Source organism: Notothenia rossii (assembly GCF_949606895.1).
Source record: "Notothenia rossii genome assembly, chromosome: 4".
Classification (NCBI taxonomy): Eukaryota; Metazoa; Chordata; class Actinopteri; order Perciformes; family Nototheniidae; genus Notothenia; species Notothenia rossii.
The window spans coordinates 23,720,480-23,740,729 of record NC_136902.1 but is presented as its reverse complement, the minus strand read 5'-3'; the positions used below and the strand labels follow the sequence as shown (position 1 = coordinate 23,740,729).

At 38.1% G+C, this 20,250-nt stretch overlaps 1 protein-coding gene across 1 annotated transcript in view; it reads right to left on the bottom strand.

The window, feature by feature from the left end:
• The window catches only part of chl1a (cell adhesion molecule L1-like a), a 47,878-nt gene extending 37,387 nt beyond the window's left edge, over positions 1-10,491 (bottom strand). The window contains exon 1 of the mRNA XM_079676772.1: positions 10,170-10,491. The gene's annotated coding sequence lies outside the window, so the exon portion shown is untranslated. The remainder of the gene's footprint in view (positions 1-10,169) is intronic.
• Between the last annotated feature and the right edge of the window lie 9,759 nt (positions 10,492-20,250).

Genomic DNA, 20,250 nt, shown 5'->3' with positions numbered 1-20,250 from the left:
GGTTTATTTTCACATGAATAAATACTTTAATTTGTTTTAAGAAGATGTATGTGTGTTAAAGCCAGATTATCTATTATAGGACCTTTTAATAAAGTGCTTAGACTATGTGTGGGTCTATTTGTGTGATGGATTAGCTACAATAACACAAGACATGAGGAATCTGTTTTTAAACACAATGCATTCCTCCTAGAGAACTAATTTAAAATATGCCATCAGCCCTCCAGCTATTTGTTTAGCTAAAAACATACACTATACCAATCAATAGAATATATCCCCCAATTTAAATTCTTATGTCCCCACATAATGGCAGACCATTTTCTGTTTCCAGTTGAGACAACGGACAGTAAATACACCCGATGACACACTAAACTCCTCTCTTCTGACTGACAATAACAGCCAGCCGTGAATCCCCAGAGACTTTCATGTACGTAAAGGGACAGGTTTCGATAAATGTAATTTTAGGATGTTTAGAAATGACAGCTGTTGTTCGGTCCTGGGGATTAACCTTCATCTCCAAAGGGCTCAGACGCAGAAAGTAATGAAGCCCCACCTCAGGGTGAGACCTGCCTGGTCTTGTGTCAAGCACACACACCTTTGTGAACACTCTCTCTCTCCCACGTGTCCTTTCCCACTCTTCCTTTTAACAACCAAAAACGCGTTTTTCTGGATGTCATTACTCAAGTATAAAGTAGACTAAAAGAAAAGGAAAGAAGAAAAGAGCGATTTCCCTGTCACTTGGAGGAAACACCCAAATGTGTTGTTTTCAAATGGCTTGCACCTGCAGCTTAGTATCTTCTCAAAAACAAGTCAGAAAAGGATTAAGAGTAGTACTTACAGTATACCCTAATATCTGTTTTTCTGGATAAAAGGACTCTGAGCCAAGGCTCCAATCCCATAAGTGTGGGTGACATTAAGAGGTACCGTGTATAATCTGTGTAGATTAAAACAAATATGATACCTGGCATTCGGTAGTGGAGTTACGAGTGATACACAGTCAAATGCTGGAATGATGGAATGCTGCCAATTATCTAGCATGGCATCTACTGCGGCTACGTTACTCTTAAATTAGTAAATGATTTCCAAAGAAAGCCCTATCAATAAATGAGTTATGAATCATCTGCTACATGTCAAAAGAATAATGCTCAAGAGTCACCTCACCCAAGTGTACTCTTAAAAGCTATTCCTTAAACATCATGACAAGCCAAACAAGCTCTGACAACGACTCAAAACACATTGTTTACCTGATTAGCATTTTTTTTAAATGGAATGGTAATGAAGAAAATAGACCAATTACACATAATGCACAGAGTCCTGTTATCTCGATCAACGAGAGAGGTCAACTAAAAAAACACAATCAAGGTAATTCTATCAGAATAGGCACTGATGGTGGATCAAATGTGCTCCTATCACTGCACTAAAAGCAGTATTTCATGTGACGTTCCTGAAAACTTTTCACCCAGTTGGCCTTAATTTGTCACATCAATGCGATGGCACAGAGCCAATGGCGCTGGAGGAGACTCATCCGCTTGGTGTTTAAATGACTCTTGGGACAGGAAACATAGGAGTTGTACCTTGCATCTCCCAGTGAGAGTGATAGCCCCAATGCCGCCAAACACAGGCCCACGACAGAAGTACCCCTGTGAAAGTGTCAGGGCCTTGCTTCATTTGAATATTTGGAACATCATGAATAAAAGTGTTTGTTCTGGTCTGGGCTCCCAAATGAAAGGGTCCATTAAAGAGTGTTTTAGGGGTTTCACTATGTTGGGTCGGAAGTTTGGGAGCTGGTGTACGGAGAAGAGTGACAGTGCAAAGAAAAAAATATTCTGGAGGCCAGGGTGGCCCGGATCAGTCTGCATGCAGATGACATTGTTTTCAAGGTAGGCCACATTAAAAGACATCACTCACGATTATGAAATGTATCCATATAGACAAGGAACTTGTTGGCAGATTGTGATTAAACACATTAAGGATTGTCTCACACGTGGAGCCAAGTATCACCAGAAGCCTATTTACTGTAAGCCAGAGATTGCAACATCCCCACAGGCAAACAATTATTAAATACCTACTTTCTCACACACAGGTACTTTCAGGATAAAGGAGGACACTCGGAAGAGAGCTGCAGCACACCCTTCGTCCATTCTACTATCAGTAATACTACAGACTGTGTGTGAATGTGTTTTCCAACTTTTGGCTGTTGGTTAAATACATAATAAAGACATTATAGAGATCAAAGAAGTTGCCAACATATAGACTGTGTGTGAGGGTGTGCATATTGGATACAATGCTTGTTTAACCTCTTTCCTAAATCTGCAACAGCGATCTGAAGCTAAAGGCATCATAATGATCATCTACCACACTGTAAAATAAAGATGAATGCCACATTTAGGATCACAATGTTCTCCTTAACAATTAAATCAAAACGTATTTCTGTTACTATTTTCTGGGGCCAGGGTAAAATTATAGCCCTTTATTTGTTTGGAAAAGACTTGTGCAGATCCTGTCTACGAGGAATCAAAGTCCCCCCTAAAACAAAAGGTTTATCAAGGGAATTTTCAAACTGCCTCACCTTTATCTATTGATTGGAAAGAGAATTTCAGACATGTAGACATGCTGATTTGCCTGAATCTCTACATGGCCTGATAATCATCAATCATAAGCCAAGCATTTTTGTTTGTATTTGCTTAGAAGTAAAATCACTTCTTTCTGCATTCAAATAAAAGTGGATGTATATTATTCTTTTTTTAAACTATCCTGTTTTCATTGCTATTTTTAAAAATACTTTACATTTTAGGACATACACATCTGGTGTTAAGGTAGAACTGATTACAAGAGTCTTGTGTAAGATTATTGTAAGCGAGGTTATGACCTTGTGAACGCATGAAAGTGAGGGAATGTGAGAGGGGCAATGACAGACAGAAAAGGGAGAGGGGGGAGGCAGGGAGTTTTGAGGGTGATATCTACGGCACAGGAGAGCGAAATCCATGGGAATTTGGCTCATTAGCATATGAATCAAATTCCAGCAGCACGGAAAGACAGACATTCAATTCAGAGAACGTTGTTTGGAATAACAGAAGTAGATGAGCAAAATCATTGGGCTGAGTGCAAGGGTCAGAGTTAATCCTCCCATGGTGTGCCACAAAAATAGAGCTATGGCCTATTAAAGGCCTGGCGGAAACATGATCAAGATAAAACAACAACGAAGCAGCTTTCAGTTATTATGCTCCACATATCTGGAACAAACTCCCAGAATCCTGCAGGGCTGCTACAACTTTTAAATCCAGGCTGAAGACATTTATTTTTGCTGCTGCTTTTAATTGAACTATTCATATCTTACTTACACTAACTTTTATTCATGTATTTTTGATGTATATTTTATTATCTTTGATTTTTAATGACTGTTTTTAAATGCCGTTTTATAATGCGTTTCCACTGCACTATTTCTTAATGCTCTTAATGTCTTTCATTTTTGTAACGCACTTTGAATTGCCTTGGGAATTGTGAATTGTGTTGAAAGGTGCTATATAAATAAACTTGCCTTGCCTTACTGTATATTACCATGACACACTGTGAGCATTAAACAAGCTTACAACACTTGCATGCTCAGCATAAGGGTGAAACTGTGCAGATGCAGCTTCTATTGGTTATAAAATAAGCTTTAATGATAATATTTTCAATACAATTAAAAGCACGACTTCCATTTTTGCTCTTTAGATTGATGATGTAAAAGCTATTTTCATCAAAAGTTCCAAATAAATGCTTCTTAAAGCATCTGAAATTAGATGAACTGTATTATATTCATAGATGACAGACTACAAGATCTCACCCTTACAACATTTAATAGACAACATGTTTAATTAATATAGTCAGCTGCAGCAGTTATATAACAATACTCTCCAACACTGTAAATCCTACATGTAATACAACGTATAGACATGTTTTATTAGTCTCTGATCAGTGGTGTCTTTTCCCAGCCTAAAAGCAGGGTAACAGGTACGGACATGAAAACTGTGAGTCATAGCTAAATTCTTTATTCCTTTCAAAAACAGGAGACCTCTCCTAGCATTATATTTTCAGCAGAAATGGTTCTCCCTGTTAATTCAGATTAGGTGTTGATTGTGAGACAGGTCTTGATTTTGATCTAAAGTTGCTCCGTCGTTACAGGTCCAAAACAAAACAAAGTTATCCACTCAGAAATCTGCATGAGGTGACCACACATGGAGAGGATGTTTACTTCATAGTCTTGCAACTGGGACACGTTGTCACTGTCAACAAGATGATGCGCTGGATATGTCACGTCTTTTCTCTATATTTCTATCTCAAAGTGAGCGTTTGTCCCGAAAGAGGGGTCTCAACAGTGAGGGCACTGTTCAAAAGCAAGAGTCCATATGAATGCCGTGAAGAGCATTTCAAATGCCAGCAAACCATGTTCCTCACTTGCTAGGAGGAATGTGTGCCTATTGTCAATTGAGCTGGTACAAAAGCTCTTGGAAGTGCATCACAGGGGGTGGAGGGAGGCTGAAGACAGCATACATGACCGCCCTCCAAGCCAGATCCTCTGCACCTCCTGCGCTTAAAGAAACTCCACTTGCTCCAATTCGGACTGGGGTGCAAAGTTATTTGTGCCCCCTGTGTGAGGCGTTGATTTCACTAAACAGTTGTCTGCTGGAGGGGTCATGACCTTTGCTCTTGGTTGTTAGGAGCCGCGAGAGCTGTGAGGCAGAAAGCCAGACACCATGGTAACAAGAGTGTTGGTATCTATGCTGGAAAGATTTACTGGGAATTTTAAAGACGTTTCCACAGGATACAAGCCCTTGTTGCGGGAGAGTTCGATGCTACCAAATCCGTCAACAAATGTGAAAAGGCGGACAGGAGAGACAGGCTGAAGACACAATCAGTGTCTGACAGTGACTCCTCTATTTTAAAACCACAGTGTTGATGGCAGCGAGTTCCTGTGTCAGTGACTCCTGTGAATATTTCACGAGCATTCCAAATGTGGACTGGCTGTCCTCGGAGGAGAGCAATAAATTCCCTCACCAAATACACACATCAGTGCTCGACCCGTTAAGTTTCTCTTTCATGGTCAGCTTCCGATCAAAGCCAACAAGGCATCATTAGACTATCGAGCGAGGAGTGAGATTCCTATGTGTCCTTTTATGGAGCAGAAGCAGGGAGTTAGGCTACAACACAAACTAAAACTCACAGCAGGAAAGACCATGGGAACGACACAGCAAAACTACCTACCAGACATAAAAATTCCAATTTGGATTTTTCTTAACCATTATTTATTTTGGGGGTGGGCTGGTATAATGTGTATTGCACTGTGGTACTAAAGACTGGACAAATACAAAAAGTTAAATCAGTTACAACATAATTTAAACATGCAAAGAACAATTATGACACTCTGTTTCTGACAGCTGTTATCTCACATTCTCAAGCCCAGGCTGCTAAATTCATGTATGCAGTTTTCTCACATTATCTTCTTAAACAGTCCTTAAACAGTTCATTCACATGAATGCTTTCTCCGAGGCTATTGATATGTAAAATATGTGATTATTGTGCTTCTCTAGAAAAGCAAACATAATCACATTTCTTTCAAAATCATTATTTTGCTTTCGGGAGTAAGAGATATTTTGCAGCCTTTGCCTCTGCCTCTACTTTGAAGCACTCTTTGCATTTTGTTTCCCACAGACGATTTTGTTGAATCGAGTGTAGTAATGCATGAAGGATTTCATGGTAAACATTTAGTGTGTTAGGAAGAATATGTATATTTGAACTCAGTAATTGTTCCTGCAGCAATTAGAGAGCCTTGCACATGGCATAATGGAGCATTTTAAGGCTGTTTAACGACTTTTGCATTGCTGGGATGAGAAGACTGTAATTGCTTTATATTTTGTGTTTGTCTTGTCTGTTTGCCTCCCCTTCCTATACTTTCTAATTAAGAGAATCCCCAACTGTGTCAGCCTCGTCAATACACTTCCAACACAGCAATCAATTCCTAGTGGCTCTGAGAATTTGATAAAAGCAAATGCAAACATTTAATAATCTAAAAACCCTCTGGAAGTCATTTGCGATCGAGGGCTTATTGCACCACTAAATTAGATTATTAGGTTAGGTTATATTTTTGTATGCAGTGGCATGTTGACAGCATAATGTGGCTGGCTATAAGTGACTGGCATGGAGTTTTACTCTTCCCATCGCATCCCTGATTAAGTGGCTGAGAATCTCACCCCCTGCCTGGTAAGACTCTTACCCTGCACTAGCTGCTCCTAATGGATAACAATGAGCTGCTCAGATGCTGACAGCAGCTAAATATACTGTGTTCCGACACAACACATTTAGCTGCATTTCAAACCCATTTAATGCATTATACAATAACATAATGTGGCATACATATGCTTGGCACAATATTTCATATTCATGCTTTATTTAACCAAATTTCAAGTTGTGTTGTGTTTGAGTTTCTCCTTCCTACTGTAGTAACTATGAACAATCTGCAATGTTCTGTATATCTTTACATTTTATACTATCCTATGTTTATACAAGTATGTCTGCTCCTGTAGTGTAAGCATATATTCCTGCTACTAACGGAAGTATTTTTTACTTTTTTAGAACATTTTAATTATCCAGACTTTCTATACTGTTTATATTGTTGATATTTTATATAATATTTTTCATTTTATTTTTACTTTAAATTTGTAGTTGTTAATTCTCTATTCCACTTTTTAAGTATTTTTATTTTTAATGTCTGAACACACTGACACTTCTGTAACAAAATAATTTCCAAAATTGGAATCAATAATGTATAGAGTATATCTATCTATTTATCTATCTAGATTGGTGTTAGTTTAACCCTCCTGTAAAACCAGTGTTTAATCTAGAGCAGAACTCAGTAAATATACCATCAAACTACAGTTATACAAATACAGAGGTTTTTGTGAGACTAATATATCTTATTTTTCCTCTGCAAGGCGAAGTGGAGAGGAGGAGACAGCATGCCTGGCATGTGGCAACACATGCAGGACATACCTGTCACAGGTTGATGCTGTTTACAGCCTCTGAAAACAGTGTTAAGTGATTTACTGGGACACTTCTGCATGTATGTTCTCTCTGGGCTGCCACTGGGGAGCTATTTGCTTTGGAACGTTTTGATTTCCATTTCAGTGTCAAAGCATTGTAACATTTCCAGGGTGAATCTCGAGTCAGTTTGCCTTCGATTGCCTCTGTATAAGTGCACTCAGACAAACCACTCACCATCTGACATTTAGATTTTAACATCCTTTCTCTGACTCTAATAAAGCAGAAAATGCAGGTGAGCCATGGATTTGGAAATTCAATACATATTGAACCCTTAAGTCAAAACAACCTGCATGATACTGCGTTTCTTGTGCATAATTTCCATTGAATGCTGCCGCTCTACTCAATCTGACTCACTTTTAGTGAAGTCCTTCTTCATTTGGTTTTCCACTGCAGATATTTCCCCTAAGAGTAGGTGGGATTCTTAGCTGATCACCATAGCGACACCACATGAAACTGCTGTAATATCATCTTCATCGCGACAATTGCTGTACGCTCTAATTTCCAATCCAACAGAGAAATTTGGCACTTTGTAGATTGTAAAGGTTGAATTTATTTTAAAAATCGCAGACGCAATAAAGCTAGCTTGTTTTTTTTATTGCGGGTTTGTTCAGGTTGCCCGGGGTCAGAGTACTGATGAATAAGAAGATGGAATTTTTGATTTAATTATGGAACAGTGTGAATGTGGAGCTAAAGCGATGTCCAGACATTAACCAATTCAAGAGGAAATACAGAGAAATTATTTTCTCGAGGTACAAGGATGGGGAAGGTGTTTGACTATGTGTATGTGTATATGTGTGAGTATGTAGGTGTGTATATGTATGTGTGCATATATGTATATCAGTGTATGTATGTGTATGTATATGTATATATGCCAATCAACAGGTAAAGCATATTAATAATACTAATAATATCAATAATAATGCATACAAATGATAATTATTGCAGATTATAGATTATAAATAAATAATTTAGGGACAAGGGGGTGAGATTAAATAAGTTATACTTCTTCTCACTCCTTTTCGAACAGTAGATGTGGCACTGTTTATGTTGCTAATGCTGTTTTTGGTGTTGTAAATGTCATTTTTTGTTTTGATTTCTCTTACATGACTATGCACTGCAACATTTGTTTTGTAATTATTTATTTTACTTGTTCGAAATAAATGTATCAATCAATCAATCAATCAATCAATCAATCAATCAAATCAATCGAAGAGCCAGAAATATCAGTGTGTTAAAGAGGACTGTTGGAGCTGCAAAAATCAACAACAACAAACATCAGCAGCTACAGTATTGTAAGAACCTCATTGTAATTTTTAAGAAAAACATTTCAAAAAGTTCCTGGTTCCAGTTACTAAACTTTGAGGGTTTAAATCTTTCTTTGTTGTATATGTAACTAATCAGAATATCTGTGGGGGTTTTAGTCTGTTGGGGAATAGCAGACATCAATTTGAATTCAGGGAAACTATATGCACAATGAATTTTTAATTTGTCGACATTTTGCAAACAATAGTTGGGATTACTTGAAGTATTTATTATCTATCAAAATTCACATTCAAAAAGCTCAAACTAAAACGTTGAATCATCTATCAAAGTTGTTGCTGATTACTTTTCTGTCACTCAACGGCTCAACTATGGCATTTCATCAATACTGCCAACCCTGCCTTTTTAAATGGCTGATGATAAAATATCCTCAGCTATAATTGAGTTAGCAGACTGAGCCTGAACATGTGGAGAGAGGAAATCTGAGCGAGATCACACCACGCCTGAATGAACACAATACTGGATGTTTTCCACGGTTGAAATTAAAAGCTGACCTGTTTCTCATGTAACAACTTGTTGTACTGTAAATGTAATTATTGAAAGCTTGCCCCGGACATCACCCCAGGGAGTGAGGATCCCAGGATTTCCCAATTACCACTTTTCAGTCAAGTTGTGACACACAAAGAAAGAGAGATGAGAGGCTCGACCCATTTGGCTATGACAAAGCTACAGAGACTTGAATGGGCCGGCTTCACAGGACTATCGTGGCCAATGCTCTGGGCAACTGACCCGCCACTACTCATCTTCACTCTGAGTGGCCAGGCAGGGAGAACAGACACACAGAGATGTGGTCCCACTATGAAGCATTTGCATGCATGTAAGGCAGGGTGGTTTTTGAAAGGTGAGCAAATTAGTTTCACAGGACTGCAGAGCCTCATGTTTATGTCATTTTTAAAAGTCTCACAACTTCAAAAACACTGTCAATGAAAAGCTTAAGTCTTATAAAACAAATTAATTGCACATTCTGTAAGGGACTGGAATAAGACAGAACATCTCAATTGTAAACAACCGGAGTAAAAATTGGTGCAACTCTGTAAATGTCTAACTTTTTGACCCCTTAACAAACCATGGGTCACAAAATCCATTAACCTTTGACTGAGGTGTGAAAATGATTTGGTTTAAACCTGAAAATCCTTGTAAAAAAATCAGCTGAAATAGCTACATTATGGTGATTTCAGAACATATTTATAAACACAAATGAGATTAGATCAAATAAGTGATGGGATATTACAAATAAATAGGTTATTAAGTTGTATGTGTGTCAAAAAATATATAATTTAAATAACTGTGTATATAAAATGCCTCCAGAGGGAGGGAAAGGCACACAGTGAAAATACTAAAGCACAGACATGAAGAGTCTAGATAAAAGTCAGAACTTGTCCATACTTTTTGTTTATGGCTTTTTGATACCATTTACTGCAGGATTTCATACTTGGGTTCCCAAAACCTGCATGAGGTAGAGACTCTTTTTTGTTTTTGAGCTGCACAGGGATCTGACTGCTGACAGGTAAAGTCTTCATCTGTGAACTGCCCCTGATTTCAACTGATAAACAAAACGTTCAACATACTTCCTTAAAGTTCAGGCTGCATGATGAAAGTATTTTACTTGCATTTTACAAGTTTTGACTTCTCACCATGTGCCTGTATTTTTACGCTTTCGTATTTTTTCTACGTAAACCTGAATAAAAACACAATTAAGTTGTCTAGAAGCTCATTGTGTTGTGCAGCTTACCCTAAGACAAGCAACTGGAGTGATAACAAAAGTGTGTTACCTATCGAAGTGTCGTCTTCAATTCCCTCAGGAGAAGCTCGTCGCGTCCAAATTGAAAAAGTGATGACAAGTTTCAGTCCCGGATGTGACAAACATCACAACTGGTGTGGATAAACTTATTTCGTTTATTTTTTAACCTCACAAGCCCAACGTGTGTAACTCTTTGAGTGTAGCCTAAAACTTATCAGTCAACAACTGCAAATGACTGAAGTCTCCACAAGGTCGTTTCTCTATTTTAAAAGCGACAGAGGTCAAAGGACACGCAGTGGCTGCGAGGAGGGTGCGCGCGGAATGACTGCTGTCATACACTATAAGCGGCCGGCACCCACGGGCTTTGAGTAAAATATGCGCGTATACAAAAACGTGTGGGCATATTTCATTGCTCGTGTACGTGCGCTAACATGTCGGGTGCCAATCAAGGGGAAGGCACGAGAGCGCGTCATCTCTGGAGAGCGCCTCCTTATTTAAGTCAGTTCATACTGTCACTTTTTACATCTCAAAGGGAGGAATGTCTGCTGAGTGGACTTTCATTCTTTTATCCTCTCTTTGTAAAAGTGTACAACAATAATAATTGCCAGAGGTGGGAGAAGTACTCAGATGCTGTACTTAAGTAAAAGTAGAAGCACCACAGTAGGAATACTCTGTTCCAAGTAAAAGTCCTGTATTCAAAATGTTACTCAAGTAAAAGAAGAAAAAGTATTAACATAACAAAACAATTGAAAATACCAAAAGTAAAAGTACTCATTATACAAATAGTTCCATTTCAGAATAATAAATATGATATGTTTCGTTTATAATTATTGATGCATTAAAGTGTTATCAGAGCTGGTAAAGGTACAGTTTTAATGATTTTGAATACTACTGCAGGGTAGATTGTGAATTTACTTCAGGGTTAACTAAAGTCTTATTTAAGTGTTGATTATATTTCACATCATTAATCCAAATCTGTAAAGTAACTAAAGGTATTAAATAAATGTAGTTGAGCAAAAGTACACAATTTACCGTTGTAATGGAGTAGAAGTACAAAGTAGCAGAAAATGCAAAGACTCAAGTAAAGAACAAGAATCTCAAAATTGTACTTAAGTACAGAACTTGAGTACATGTACTTAGTTATTTTACACCTCTGATATGTTCCATGGACAAGTATCCTACTGTAGAGTATGATATTTATCATGCACTTTTAGAGGGAGAAGCTATAAACATGTATAGTGTTTGTACCGAAAGACACACACACACACATTTTAGTTCATTTACTTTCACACTCACATAATCATATCAGCTACATGGGTGAACAAACACAATTTTACCAACTGAAGGAAAAATGTGTTGTGTACTTAACTGTCCCTGCGATGAAACATGCTGTTACCTGAAGTGCTTGTTCAGGTGTCTGGAAGAGTGATAAGTACAGGAATGTGGAGGGAGAGCCTTTTTGGAGATAAACACAGAATTATACAACGAGAAACATACCATTCAGCTGTTCTTGACTATACATGCAAAACGTTCAGGAAAAAATCTATTGAATGATTCAAATCCAGACCATTTGATGACATCAGCAGCTTTAAGTCTCTATCTGATGGAGGGAGTGAAACAATTAGTGCATTATTTAACATAGTCAACTAATCATTTCAGTCAGTATTTTTTGTCTCATGAAAATCACTGGTTAAGGCTTCTGAAACATGAATATTTATTACATTTTGCTCTATATTTATATGGACAGTTTGATAGACAAAACAAACTTAAACGTTTCAATATAACAACTTTAAATTGGGTTTATTCATTTGACATTTTCAAAGGCCACTTATTAAGAACTCAAGAAAATAGTTAAAATAGTTATTTCATGGAGGCCTATCTCTGGCAATAATGCATAAAGGCAAACATCAAAAGACATCAAGAAGGTGATAAAATCATAATTTGATATCTCATTTTCACAAGTCAACCTTGTTGCTGTAAAATACTCACAGTATATTGGATGATATTGTGACATAATAAACCACATTTATTACAAATATCTGTGGTCAGCTTCGGGGTCCTACAGGTATGACGCAGAAGCGGTAGAGACGTCATGATATGTTTCCAGGTGAGCAGAAGGGTTGAAGCTATTTATAGTAGCACAGATTTATAGTTAATGGAAGTGTAACGGACTACTGTATTGCCGACATGATATTTTTTTTAATCGCATTTTTACCGTAGTTTTACCTGTTCGATAAATACGTGCCATTTGAAACAGTGCTTGAACAACCACCTGTAGCTTGTTTTTAACAAGTTTTCCGTTTGTGATGAATATCCTCGTACAATGTGTTTTGCGGATGATATTTAAAGTTTTATGCAGGTTAAGAATGTATATGAATGTTTTTGAAGCATAATTAATTACACCTAGCTGACAGTATGCCGATAGGCCTACGTTGCAGTGACATGCTTGTGTTTTGTAGACTATTTCCCAAACAAATGACGTAAAAGTAATTTATTTTAAACGTATGGACGCATGGAAGTCCCCTTTTATGTTCAAGTGTGCAACAATACATTTAGCTTTGTCTTGGATGTAGAGTAGCAATTTACTCTTTGTTGAAACGTACTGTGTAATCAGAGATTGAAATCACACAGTGAAGGAGACTCCCTCTCCTATAAACTCTGGAGTAAAAATAGAACTTTGTTGACACGTACTCTTAGTTGGAGTTACAATTTAAGATTGCAATTTCCAGGTATACTGCGGCAATCAAGGTTAATATTCGTTTTTTGTTGTTGTAGCAAGGCCCTATGATATTTAAGTGTTTTGTGTACAGAACAGCTGCTATGTGCTTTGATATGTTTGACAAAAACATTTACATTCCTGCAATTCAATCTCATAAGTCCTTGATGTGACTTTTGGGGCTTTTTATGGACTGTGAATATACTAGAACACCAAATAATAAATGTCACTATAAATCATAGATAAAGCTCTTCACTGTCAAGCTGTCTATGCCATGCTCCATTCCAGGGCCAATCTTAATTGCACCGCTATAGAAAAAATGCTTACATTTCAAACAACTCTTAATGCAGCAGTGAACACTGCGTCCTGAACCTTGACATTACCCTCCATAGAGAGAGAGACATTGTATAGCACAGCTTGGAGATCACATATTTTCACCCATTAAAAGACCATTGTGATGCACTGACCTGTAATCTTGACCCCAAGTTGTGTTTTCTCTCTGGCTGAAAGCACTTGAGTTCTGGTAAGTGCAGATATATAAATTCCTCTTCACATTCTAGTCTCAAAAAGTATTAACAGAGGTACTTCTGTGGTGTATAGAATGAATGTGAACCAACCAAACTCTTCATTCAAGTGTCAAAGCAATTCATTTGTATCAAAATGTACAAGCCAAATGGTAGTTCACTTTGCCCTCTGCCCTGTGTTTTGAGAAACATGCAAAATCTATTTCACAGAGAAAGAAGTGCAGAAACCTAGTTGCCATAGTAATGGATGTATATTTGATTGGTGGCAGGTCTTTCCTCCTGTGGTATAACGATGCCCCCTAGTGCCATCCCCGATGGCCTTGCACTCCAGGGAAGCAAAAACACATACCCGGAGTATTTTCTTCACAGCCTTTCTCTAGCAAACTCAGAAAGCTCGAGATTATTCAACGATCGTAATCTTAGTAAATATTGGGCAAATAGGAACATTACATCCGATTTAAGAAAAGCTGGGATGTGTAAATTGACTGATTAAGCCATATCAAAATTCAACCTTTATCCTTTTTTGATATTCCGAAGATGTTGTCCACTATACAGATACTGTGCCACAGTTTGGATCACATGCTGAAGACAGTGTTCCTCTTTTGTATTTGAGCATGCAACACATTGTTTACCAGCTGCACCATAACTACTTCTCCCAGGGTTTAGATTTGGTTGAATCCTAATGATCAGTGTGGATTTTTTAATTGCAATAAATATTCTACGGTTGTTATACTGGATCTGTCGTGCATATATTTTATTTATTGGAGAGAAACACTAGAGGGAGCTTCTGAGTGCATTTCAATTTGTCGTGGAGTAACATTACATATTCAATCACCAAATCCATATGCAGTTAAGGACACTAACAATTCGTCCTAGTCTTCACCATGGTCTTGCGAGGACTTTGTGCTCCCTGGTGCCTTAGTGGAGCTTATCAAACAAGTGACAGGGAGGCTGTGGCTCAGTAGTGTGCTGGACATTGAATCAGGGGATAGCAAGTACGAGTCCGACTGCGGCAAGACACTTCACCCCAAATTGCTCCTGTGGGGATTGTCCACAGTACTGAATGTATGTAAGTTTTGGATAAAAGCGTCTAACAAATGACATGTAATGTAACACTCTTGGTGACCTTCAATTCGCTTTTTTTTCTTTCTGTGTTGTTATTCCGTTTGATTCTGACACCTATTATCAGATGATTGGTGCAACTAATCTATATTAACTGAGCATGAAATTGAACCATGTTGGTTTCTCTAGGTGATAGATATCTAACTTGATCAAAAAGGTTTAAAATACATTTGAATCATCTTATCGTCTATGTTTCATTTCAGCTGTGTACCAACACTTTAGCAGGTTTCTTCATTGCCATTTGATTTTGACTGAAAGTCCTATTCCATTGCAAGGCTATAATTCAGACTGAGAATATTAGCAGTGCTTCAAGGATTACCAATAGTGCAAGGCTGAACTTCTGCTCACCGTTAGAAATTGTCAATCTTTTTTGTTTCTTTGTATTTCAGTAGATTTCAACCAGCAGCATGTGGGCGCATTGACCTGAAGATGACAGGGATCTCTCTCTGCATGCTCTCTCTTCAGTATACCATTTTCACTTTATGAACACAGAGCACAGGTGTTCTTTGCCGTATCCAATCTGATCAACCTTACTTTTAAGTGTCAAATTCATAAAAGAGTGCCAGAATGAAATAAATGGGTGTTGAAAGGGAGGAGACAATGCTGTGCTCTCTCTGAAGGAAATCCTACAGAGATACGGTTGCGGTCGAATAGTCCATTTTGCATAGGAACCTTCCTAACATACATTTGTATTTATTTTAAGATCTTTTCATACAATAACACGTATTGGGGTCATTGTATTAATGTGGACCGGAGGGAGAGGGTGACGAGCATAAGTTTCACTTTCCTTTTTTATTTCAATTACAACTTTTGTCATGAAGAATATGTTTCTCTGTTGTCCACATTCGTAAAGCATAAAACAACAGCATCAGAGCGCGGTGCAGAGTCTCTAGATGAGTTTACAGTAGTCCCTCGTTCTTATTCTACATCATGTAGTCCGCTGTATAGAAAACTGTAGTTTCCCCACAGCAGCAGACGCACATTCATGATGTCCGCTGGCACATCATAAATATGTCGGATAGTGAAAGTGCAGTCGGATTCTCAAAGCACCGCAATTTCTTTTTCCTAAATCCTTTTGAATTTCCTCAAAAATGCTACAACAACTGTCACAAACTGGATGAATGTGAAGTATTTTGTTATAGGAGGATGAAAGTGTAATTAAGGAGCACTATTGGAGTGACTTTGATGGTTATTGGACTCAGGATTAATTCATTTGGATTCCCGCTGCATGAAGAAATTAAAGGATGGTGCAAGTGGAAACAATTCACAAAGGGATTAAACTAAACACATGCTCAAAGTAAGCCGTATTTGGCCGATGTGTTTATGTGGATTCAAAAGTAAATCATCTACAAAATGGAGGAGACCGATCTGATCGGAGCAACTGTTAAAAATAATCCAACTGAAACCGGCATGGACAATGACTATGTTTTAAACATGCGCTTATCCAGAAAAGCCTAGTTTGGACACTTTAACACAAGAAACATTTATATTAAAGAAACAAATTGACATTTCTGTCTTTTTATGCCTTTAATAGAGACAAGGCTTTTAGTGACAATCATGTATTGCGTTACAATTATATGTAAAAAAAAAAAATGTGGACTATTCGACTGCAACCTACATGTGACTTGTGTCAGAGGAGAATGATAAGACAACATGCATTTATTCTATGGCCAATCGCATGGTGTAGACTTCACTGGGAACATCAAACACCTAGTGCAAGATTTCAAATTCAGTTGTACTGGCATGTATGCTGCCCAACAAGATAACAGCATTGCGATGGGCGCTAAATGGACATGGACTGGGAATAAAAGTTGACTGATAAGTGCAATCAAAGCCAGCTGCCTTCATGTATTGACTCAAGACCCAGGGGTGTGAATGTGTTTGAGAATGTGTGTAATATCAGGGTTGCGGTGGAATACAAGATGTTACATCATCACCACTTAACACTATTAAAAGGGAGCTCGCCCAAGGGAAAAAAAGGAATTTAAATGTTAAATTACTTTAATACATGTGCACAATGGGAATGTGTGACTAAGGGTTGAATGTATGCTTTGTTGCATTGCTCTGCTGTGTGTGTTTACATGCACACTTTAGGACCACAAGGGAAGAACCTATTTTGCATATTTTACTTGCCATACACATATAAATAGGTTAGTGTATTGTTGCAGAACTGTGTGTTGGTCAAAGAGCCAAAACTAGTTTCTCTAAACTGGTACAAAAGCCCTTTCCGGCTGAATTATTTCCCTTTTTAAAATCACAGTTTTTGAAATGGTATAGCCGTTTATCAGAAAAAACATTATTCCAAAAAATATAAGCTTTGTCCTGATTGGTGCAAATTCAAGGCCTAGCAAGCATTCATGCAGTTTCTCCTAATAAAATCTGTGGAGGATACAGAAAGAATGATTATTATAAAACAAAAATACACCAGTTCCCTAACAGTGCATATAGATTTTCTATAACATGTACACTCGTAAGTCAGCATGTGGACCATTAAGTGATCCTTTATGTTAATTGCGATGTTTGAATAATTCATGTGTTTGACATCTTTAATGCTAAGCTAGACGAAGGCATCAGGAGACAGATGTGTTCACCCTTAACCAGCTAATGATCACCCATGAAAATGAGAGCCAAGCAGATGTACTGCTGCTCCTGGTGGCCATAATTAAAAAACATTGCCATTTCACACTATTTCTGCATCATTTGTCACCAAAAAATTTGCAAGTTAACGCTTGAGAACTGCAGAGCAGTCTTTTGTAACCAGCTGTTTGAGGTTGATTATGTGTCTGCACTTTCTTCAGTGTGCTGATGAGAGGTGCTTTGTACTGCATGTTTTGTGTTGGTGTATAATTGCAACTAAAGCACATCTTTCATAATCAGCCGAGATAAATTCTGTTTTCATAAGCTTATATGCTTGTAGCTTTTAATGTATGCTAAGTGCAGAGGATCGTTGTCTCTTTGACACGTAGAGAGGTAAAAAATTCATTAGGAAGAGCTAGCCTACAGGAGAAAAATCCATACAGTGGTCTATACTTTGGACCTGTCCGTATCAAATTCTTAATCACCTAGGATAGATCTCATCATTGAACACTTGAGAACAATGTGTGAACAATACCAGCAGCATCGGCTAGGAGCCCTCTCTTGAGAGGAAAAGTATGAGACAACCCATTTGTGTGACAACCCCATTGTTTGTTCCATTTTACTGCAGGGTTCACCTATAAGCCTCTAATGCTCTCAAAATGAAAGTAAACACGACTCCCAACTGCCTCCTTTTCTTATGAAGGAGGCAAACATTTAATTTAAGGACCTGCACACCCAGATGGCCCTTGTTGGGTTTAGCAAGTTGGGGCAAGCTCAAAAGAGGATATAGATTGTAAAAGATTATATATTTTCACTTATTTAGGTGTGTTTTGTTTTTGTTACTAGAGCTCTGGGTTTAATCTAAATAAGCAAAATCTCGTTGCAAGGTATTAGAGAGGTATCTGCATGTACTAAAATAATGTAATCTAATTTTATATTACATAATAAATATTAATGCATTCATTCGCTCAGTTCATTTGTTTTCATTAAGTGAAATGCATATTCACAATAGTATATTTCTCTCCTGTCCATATCTCATCTTCACAAACATTAAAGACAAGAAAATGTAATACTTCAGCAGACCAAGGACCATGTGTGATTGTGTAGATGCATGCAGCTTCACATTAGAGAACAATTGGCAATCTCATGAGAGCTAGGCTGACCTTGTTGGTTCAATAGCTTTATTGATTGCCGATGTCAGACAACCTAATATTGGGCCGCAAAATTGAACCCCGCAAACAACATACTCACACACACACACACACACACACACACACACACACACACACACACACACACACACACACACACACACACATACCAGATAGTCAATGGGAAGCTGGTGAAACGTGAGCTCAAATATTTATAGGTAATGAATATTCAGGTGAGAGTACTCTGGTATCATCCCCCACAACAGTTTTATAGTTAAAACATTTATAGCTGCTTAAATAAATGGAACAGCTGCACAACCTAAACATTGGGGATGCCTTGGTGAGTTTAAAAATGCGGTCCATGAGGCTTGTCGGTCTCTATGGATACAAGGACCCTCAGTTGTTGAAACAAATTATATAAATCTGTGCTTCTCCTTTATGCCGCCAAATAAAGTATCCCAAAATATGACAGCAGGACATTACACGTGGCAAGTTGTTCCATTTACCAATCTCCTCTTCACACTTTACCACATGTAACACCTCCCCCTCCCCCCAGCCTGACTGAAACCCAAATATTAAAGCAATTTTGTGATTTCGTTATCACTTTATGTGTGGCCATTGGATGAATTTATGACTGACTGAGCTGAAAATGTCTGTTCCGATGACATGAGGACGTGGGCAGTAATGTCTGCTGCCACCTGCTCCTCTCTCAATGTTTTCCGCTCAGCAGTGCAAGGCCACTGGCAGTGAGTCTAATTCTGTCTGCACTGCGAGTTCGAGATTTAGGGACCTTTTACCGGGTCCATAAAGGCGTCGGGAGATGATGATGTTATTGCAATTTAATCTTATCAAAACTTCAAGGTTCACCCATAGGTAGAGATACTGACCAACAAACTACTGTAAGAAACTTGGGTTGATTCCTGGTGCTGTGTGAGGAGAGTAAGCCATTAAACGTTTCAAGCTATCAACTGCAAGAAGGCTGCAGAGACAGACCAGAAACACTGCTTAAGAGCCCTTGAGTCAGATACTAAACCCCAAATTACTGCGAGGGACATGCTCTGCTGCTAAGCGTAAAAGTCGGAGACCATTTGGACTGTTTCAGCTGTCATATGTTGGCTTGAAAACTAATTGTAAAAACTGTGATTCTCAGATCTGGTACAATTAATCTGGCACATAGTGCTGGTTGGTATTCAATTTAGAAATTACTCGCTATTGTGAAGCTGCCTTTTTCTTTTGACAGTCATCGCTGCTCAAATTGCTGGTGCATCAGTCACAAAAACTGTGAAATAATACAACACAAAGGTCACTTCTCAACCACAATATTCCACACATGGGAAAACCAAAAAGGAGCAGTGGTCACAAGTAAACCCTCACAAAAGGCGACTAAAAACACTTAACAGGACATTTGCTAAATAACACTACAAATTCTTTGAATGACCATTGAGTTGAATGAATACCCCTGTCAGCCTCAAGCACAACTGACCACCATAAGCTTCACCAGATCTGTCTGTATTTTGCTCATTCTATGTGAATGTATTTATTTGGAGCAGATAGATACTGTTCAGTATGTCTTTCATTTTAATCAATCCATGACCGTGTGGCATTTTTCCTGCAATCAATGTATGTCTTTGTGGCAGTAAATTAGTTCAGTTACCTTAATATCATTAATGAAACGAGGGTAGAGATAATTGGTAGTAGCCTCTGTTGCACTGCGGAGGTATTGTAAGTGCTGGGAAATTATGATCCAGATTATGACCATGTTTCCAATATACCATATTGCTTCCTGTTGTGAAGGAGAAGGCTACTGTGTACTCCCCCGGGTATCACTCTGCATGTTTTTGTTTAATAGAGCGAGATAGTGCTGATAATGGAGAGTTGGTTTTTCATCTGCCTTTCACTCACACCACCATCTGTTGTTGCTACAAAGCGTCAGTTCACTTCATGCTGTAACACTGTCCTGTCCATCATTTGTGCCATTAAAGGCATAATGTTAAAGATATGGTCAGAATTGTAATCAAGAAC